This window comes from Bubalus bubalis, chromosome 24 (assembly GCF_019923935.1).
Source record: "Bubalus bubalis isolate 160015118507 breed Murrah chromosome 24, NDDB_SH_1, whole genome shotgun sequence".
NCBI classification, from domain to species: domain Eukaryota; kingdom Metazoa; phylum Chordata; class Mammalia; order Artiodactyla; family Bovidae; genus Bubalus; species Bubalus bubalis.
Genome location: NC_059180.1, coordinates 39,386,554 through 39,394,283, shown reverse-complemented (window position 1 = coordinate 39,394,283; position 7,730 = coordinate 39,386,554).

Below are 7,730 nucleotides of genomic sequence, written 5' to 3'. Positions count from 1 at the left end.
TGGGATCTTCTGTTTCTGTTTACTTCAGCACACCATAGACTGCTGAGAATCTCTCTGGATCCTGGGTTTTCTTATAATACCTTTTTATCTACAGCCCTGATTCAGATGTGTTCCTTCTAGAGCTTTCGGGTAGTGTTAGGAAAGGAGTTAAATAATGTCTCTAACATATCTCTTAGAAACAAGGAAGTTAAGGCTCAGAGAGATTTAGGGACTTGTTAAGACCCCATAACTAGCGGATCCTTTGGCTGTCACTTAGCTGTAACTAGTCAGGCCTGAAGACAGGATCAGTTGGACTGATCTGTATGTTGTCCCTGCCCAGTCAGCCTGGATGACATTGGATCTGTTTCAAGTTTATAAAACTGTAATTTCTTGGTTACTGAAACACGCATAAGTCTTCATTTTCTCTATGAAATAGAGATAAAGCTCAACTCAGGGTTTTCTGAGGATTAGAGGGATTGATGAAGGAAAAGTATCTAATGGCCATGCTGGTAGTGGGGTCTCAGACAGTGTCCACGTCCTTTCCTTTTCTCTGATCTGCAGTGGTGTGTTGGGTGGACTGACAGCACTGAAGGAGCCAGTGCATCCATGGCTGTTGGAGCTCCTTCCAGGAGGTGAGCACTCGTGGTGGTTTGCTCAGTTGATTTGTCCCTTGGCTTCAGTGCTTTATGGTGTTAGTCACCTGATCTGTTGGTGTGTCGCTGTCAGCAAGATTTCATTTCCTTCCCCAAGATGAATTCTGTCAAGAATTATTTGCTAAGCACAGCCAGCTCTGCATAGATCTTACCCAACACCCTTGGTCTTAACACCCCTGGAACTCTTGTCTCTTCTCCCAGGATACACCTATGGATTAGTTGCTGGCACTGCATTCATGCCTTTGTTTTAATGAGGTCCATTATGTGTCCAGGTACTTGTTTTTTTGAAGAGCAGACTTTCAACAAGCCTTTTTGTTTTTTTCCCCCGCAGTGGGTCTTTGTTGCAGTGTGCAGGCTTCTCTTGTGGTGAGCGGGCTTAGTTGCCCCAAAGCATGTGGAATCTTGGTTCCCCAACCAGGGATTGAACCCACGTCCCTTGCATTTGAAGGCAGATTCTTAACCACTGGACCACCAGGGAAGTTCCCACGTACTCTTCTAAGCTAAGAATATGATAGTGGACAAGGAGACAAAATGCTTATTGCTGTGGAGCTTGTATCCCAGTGAACAGTAAGAATGGGGTGGTTGGGACTTCCTGGCGGTCCAGTAGGACTCCTCACTTTCACTGTTGAGGGCCTGGGTCCAGTCCTTGGTTGGGGAACTGGAATCCTGTAAGCTAATGTGGGACAGCCAAAAAAAAGAGGGGGGTGGGGGTGGGAGTGGTTATCCTTTTCTGCTCCTTTTGGTTTGACAGGGTCCTGAGATAGTTTTGAGCAGTGGGTTGTATAGAAGTCTCACTTCTTGACTGAAGCACTTATTTGTTGGTACAGGACTCTTGTGCTGTCTTCTGCCTCAGTCATGTAAGCACATAGGAGCTACGAGATCAGAACAGTCTGGAATGCTGACCTCCCACACTGGGGAGAGGTATCTGTTCTAGATGGTCTGCCAGACCTGTAATGCACTTTGTAGGAACAATAAATAAACTTTTGTTGTGTTAAATCACTGGGATGTTGGTGCTGTGTGTTTCTACAGCATAACGTGACCTGTCTTAATTGGGCTGGCTGTTCTGGTAGAGCTCAGAAACTTTTGTCATTCTGCCTGGTCTTTGGTCCTCGGAAGAGATCTAGTTTCCTCTTGATGCTCCACTGAGACGATGTAACTGTAACACCAGTGGAAACACATAGGAGCTTACAAGATTGTAGGTGATGGGAAAGAAAGACTGGATTGCTTACCCAAAACAAATAAGAGGTCAGTTGTTGAAGTGGATGAGGCAACCATCTCTCCCTCTCCCTGACCTTATTCCACTTTGTCTTTGTCCTCCACTGCACCACTGCTCCATTAGCCCCTCATGCACTGGAAGGGTTTCTGTCCATCAGTGGGCTTGAGATGGGGTAGGGATTTCCTTCCATTCTTCATGTGAATGTAGCAGACTTCAAGTGATTGTTTGTTAAATACCTCTTGTGCCTTTTGTGAGTTGTGCCTCAGAGAACCAGGACACAAGTCACCAAATTTTCCCACAGTATAAAGAGGAATGTGGCTTCTTTCCCTGGACTGAAAGGTGACAGTTGGGAAGAAACTTGGACAGGATCACAGGAGCAGTCCAGTCCAGTTGGGGAATGAGAAACCTCCAGTGGGAAAGTCCTAGCCACTAGTTAGCAGCACGGTGTCTTATTCCTTATGTTTGGAATTTGGGTTGGATATGTGCAAGTTAGAAGAAGGCATTTCGATACCTCATCACAGGAATGAGAGCTGATTACTAAAACAACAATATAAAACTAAAACTATTGAACCTTGGTTCAAAAATGAATTCAGACTTGACCCTGGGTTCAGTCTCGCTAATGTGACCTTTGTAACCAGATGATTTCTAGGACAAACCAGAAGGTGCTTAATTTTTTGTGTGTTCAGTTAACAGCCTTACAAGTGGCTCCAGGGTTGCTTCTGAGAAGTAGATCACTGATCTAGTCTAGCCCCTAGATCTTTGACACCTTCTCTGCACTGGTGCATCCCAGTGGTCACAGTCCTGGGACCATTGCATACCCAGAGTTCTGGCCATTAAGCTGACTGTAACCTCAAGCTGATCTTGAGAACTTCCACTGTCTTGACTAGAGGGGAAGTACAGGAGGAGAGCTTGGAAACGAAAACTCTGGTGTTTCGATCAGCTTTTGAAACAGAACAGTGTTTAATTCTGCTGGAGAACTTGAGACAATCCTAAGTGGCCTTTTCGATTCTTCAGAACAAGGTAAGGATGCTTGGAGCTCTAGTTCTTTGTTCTCCTAGTGAACATGTTTTCTGCTGTACTTTACTTAACTCTACAGTGTGCTTACGTGAATGAATGACATGCCCTGCGCGAGGCAAGTGAGGAGCCCTGCTCTTTGGTTCCACAGTGACCTCTTATGACTTATGGCAGAAATCCTGTCAGGGGTTTAAACCGATCTGCCAATGGACTTCCCTGGTGGCTTAGATGATAAAGTGTTGCCTACCAGGAGTACCTGGGTTCAATCCCTGGGTCGGGAAGATCTGGAGAAGGAAATGGCAATGCACTCCAGTATTCTTACCTGGAAGATCCCATGGGTGGAGGAGCCTGGTAGGCTACAGTCCGTGGGGTCACAAAGAATTGGACACGACTGAGGGAGTTCACTTTTCTTTCTTTTCTATCCATCTGGACAGTTGGGAGTAATGCAGAAGATTTGAACACTGTAAAGGGTTTTTCAGACGTTCACTGAACCATTTCACACCACAGACCAGTGTTTACTGAGCACCTTGTGCATTCTCTGACTCATTCCTGTTCACATGTAATGGATCAAGGCTGCCCATTGCTTTTATCTCAGGAGTGTTCCCTCCAGGGCTCACTGATTATTTGCTGAAGGCTTCCTCAACATTCTGTGGGTTCTCTCCTGTGTAGTCTTTAAAGTGCCTCAGTAGAAAGTGTTGAAGCTTTGCTGCTGCTGCTGCTAAGTCACTTCAGTCGTGTCCAACTCTGTGCGACCCCATAGATGGCAGCCCACCAGGCCCTGCCATCCCTGGGATTCTCCAGGCTAGAACACTGGAATGGGTTGCCATTTCCTCCTCCAATGCATAAAAGTGAAGAGTGAAAGTGAAGTCACTCAGTCCTGTCCGACTCTCAGCGACCCCATGGACTGCAGCCTACCAGGCTCCATCCATGGGATTTTCCAGGCAAGAGTACTGGAGTGGGGTGCCATTGCCTTCTCTGGTTGAAGCTTTAGCCACACACTATTTCTAGGTTTCTTTTCAAACAAGTTACAAAAGCATATTGTTGCTGAATCTCTTCCACACTTGGCGCTTTTATAGTTTCTTCCCTGTGTGGGTTCAGTGGGGAGCAAGGCTGGAGCACTGTTCAAAGCATCAACCAAACCCAATGTACATGTAGGGTTTCTTTGTGTATGAATTCTCCAGCAGACAAGGGTACTGGGCTGCACTGAATTTCCTTCCACAGTCAGGCGTCTTGTCAGGCTTCCCTCCTGTATAATTCATCCGTGATGACAGTGCCTGCGCTTCACTTAAGGCTGTTTCCCATCTGGCTCTTGTGAGAGGAATTATGTAAGCCAGCTCTTGTCTTTCACTCAGTTTCAGATGTAGGAAAGCTATCAGAATCACTTCTCATTTCCACCACTGTAGGATGATGAATCTCAAACTGCTCAGGTCTAAGCACTAGCACAAAAATGTAAAGGTTTATTGTATTTGAATACCCTGCACCTTCAAGGAAGAACTTAGTAAGAAGACTTTCTGTGGAGTTTTTAAGCCAATAAATGTAACATTTCCAACATCATGATTCCCACACTAAGTATTTGTCTATGACTTGGACAGGGAAGCCTGGTGTGCTGCAGTTCATGGGGTTGCAAAGAGTTGGACATGACTTAACGACTGAACAACAATGACTTGTACACCAAACAGTTTCAGAGCATCTGAAAAAAATGTAAAAGTGACGGATATTTAATGTTCATGAAGAGAAGAGTTAGATATTTTAAGCTTTAAAGCAAACTTTAAAAAAATGTTAGCAGATTGGGACTTCCCTGGTAATTCAGTGGCTAGGACTCTGCACTCCCAAGGCTGGGGGCCTGAGTTCAATCTCTGATCAGGAAACTCGATCGCACATACCAAAACTGAGTTCACATGCTGCAATGGAAAGATCCTGCATGCTGCAACTAAGACTTGGCGCAGCCAAATAAATAAATATGCATATTTTTAATATTAGTAGAGTAAGGAACAATAGTTTCTTTTTTGACTGCATTGTGCAGCTTGCAGGATCTTAGTTCCCCAACCCAGGATCAAACTTGCCTCCCTACCCCCTGCAGTAGAAGCAAGGACTCTTAACCCATGGACTCCAGGGAAGTCCCCCACCACTTTTTTTTTTCTTTTCTGTTTTTTTTAAATTTAGTTTCTTACGTGTAGTTAGGGAAATGTTTTTTAAATGTTTCCTTCATCCCGTAACTATGATAAGCATTACCCAACATCAAAGCTATTTATCCTCCTTAAAGGAGAGGCTCATTTCCGGTCTTTTATCTGTTTGGCTGCACCACGTGGCTTGTGGTATCTTAGTTCCCCAACCAGGGATTGAACCTGCGCCTTTGGCAATGAAAGACTGGAGTTCTAACCACTGGACTGTCAGAGAGTTCCCGAGTCCTTACTCTTTGAATTAAGAGGCGCTTGTACAATATTCTCCTCTTGAATCTCTCCACAGCTCCCACATTTTGAAACCCAAGCTTGCACAAGGGCTTTATCTTCTCTTGACCTTCACTCTTGTTCAGTCAGTCCTGTCTGCCCTCACCATTCTGAGTGCTGTGCTTCACAGCATGTATCACAAAGTAGAGTTACTTGGTTTGTTGTTTTTGTCTATCTGCATCGATTAGAATATAAGCATCAAGAGGGCAGTGGCTTTGTCCTGTGTAGCCTTGAATCTTCAGTGTTGGGCACAAAACTGACTTATAATGAATATAAGAATGAAAATACAGTTGATTCTTGAGCAACACATGGAGTAGGTTGGGGGTGCCAGCTGCTGGACTGTTCAAAATTTGTGTATGATTTTACCACTGGCCCTCTGGATCCGTGGTTCTGCAACTTCAACCAGGCATGGATCATGTACTTTGCTGCTGCTGCTGCTAAGTCGCTTCAGTCATGTCCGACTCTGTGCGACCCCATAGACAGCCCACCAGGCTTCCCGTCCCTGGGATTCTCCAGGCAAGAACACTGGAGTGGGTTGCCATTTCCTTCTCCAGTGCATGAAAGTGAAAAGTGAAAGTGAAGTCACTCAGTCGTGTCCGACTCTAGTGACCCCATGGACTGCAGCCTACCAGGCTCCTCCATCCATGGGATTTTCTAGGGAAAAGTACTGGAGTGGGGTGCCATTGCCTTCTCTGTCATGTACTTTAGTACTGAGTTATTCAGTAGGCTCCCCATGTGAGTGGGGCCTCACAGTTCAAACCTGTGTCCTTCAAGGATCAACTTACATCAAACAGAAAAAAGCTACCATAGGCACCAAACATTAGCTTTGGTCACTCAGAGCACCCCTGTCCCAGTGTGCTCTCTTCTTTAGGTATTGACTGTTTGACAGATGTGTGATGGCTGTGAGTTCTCATCTTGTTCTTTTTCAGAAGAGATGGAAGCAAAGAGCTTGTAGGTCCTGTCAAGGAACGCACAGAGGTGACCTACATTGGGTACCTTGGAATGTCTTAAGGCTGTCATTCCAGCTGCCTGAATACTCTAGCTTGGAGCTCAGGGAGCTTCACCCAGGGGTAGGAAGACTGGATTCCATGTGCACCCCAGGGAAAGCACCTCCACTCAGGTTGCCTCTCCTCCCAGCACGTTCCCCCACCACATCTGCTCTTCAGTGCTTGCGCTGGACCCAAATGCCTGCAATTCAGCAAGGGCCTGAGTGCACACACAGTCCTAGGGGGCCCTTCAGATCCTTGGCACGTCTCTTCCCCAGGACTCTCAACACTGAGGTGTGTAAAAGGACCTGGAAGGGCCTTGGAAATCTGTTCTGTCAGTGGGTTCCGAGCTGGTAGGCAGAGAACACTGAGATGTGCAGAGCTATTCCGTGAAGGATGTGTTATGCACCCAAGTAAATCGTAACAGTGGGTTGAAGTCCAGTATAAGATCTTTCAACTTCAGAACTCATTTACTCCCCAGGAGTTTCTCCGTCCTTGGTTAGAAAGATGGCTCAGGATTAGGCCTGTGACTTTAAGCCGATCCCATCACGACTTGTTGGAAACACTAGAACAGATCCAACACTTGCAGGATGACACATATAACCCAGCAGATGTTCAGTCTCCTCGAAACAGGAGATGTGAGCCTTAGGATGAAAACAATACCACAGAAGGCAGAGCAGTGATACATATGATGCAGGTTTCGGTGACACCGTTGAGCTGTCAGATCAAGCATCACCTGACACCTAGAATTGCCCTGGACTTTTCAGCTGCTAATACATAAATCTATAACTTCATTTTATTGTTTAAGCCAGTGTGAATTGTAACTGCAAAGAGTTCTAATACATAGAGCAGTAGCTGATTTAAGATAATAAATGTTGGAGATTAATAATCCTTTTATAGATATATATTTTACAATTTTCATTATGGAAGTTATCAAACATAGTAATTATATGATGAACCCCTATGTAGACTTCACCAGTTATCAACATTTTGCCTATTTTGTTTCACTTATCCTATCCAGTTTTTGTTTTTATTTTGTTTTGGAATATTTTAAAGCAAAAACATATGACATTCCATGAATAAATAGTTCCTTTTAAAAGAGATCAATAAATCTTGACAACCATACCCTAATCCGTCTATGAGAAAGTATTCCCACTCAACAGAGGCCCTGTCTCCACAAGAGGCAAGCTTAATTAAGAACAAGGGAGCTGTGTTTCCCTCCCTCAGAGGGCAACCAGAGCTTGACCAACAAGTTGTCAAGATGACTTTGTAAGAGGCCCCTCCTGATACGCTCCCCCTCCCAAGGATATTCATTTATGAGAACCACAGGCAACCCATATGCCTCATAATGAGGGTGGTCCACAAGGAATACTAGATGCCTGTAGTGATCACTAGAGCAACTTATTAAAAGTTGAAACTTCATGATCAACTGCTA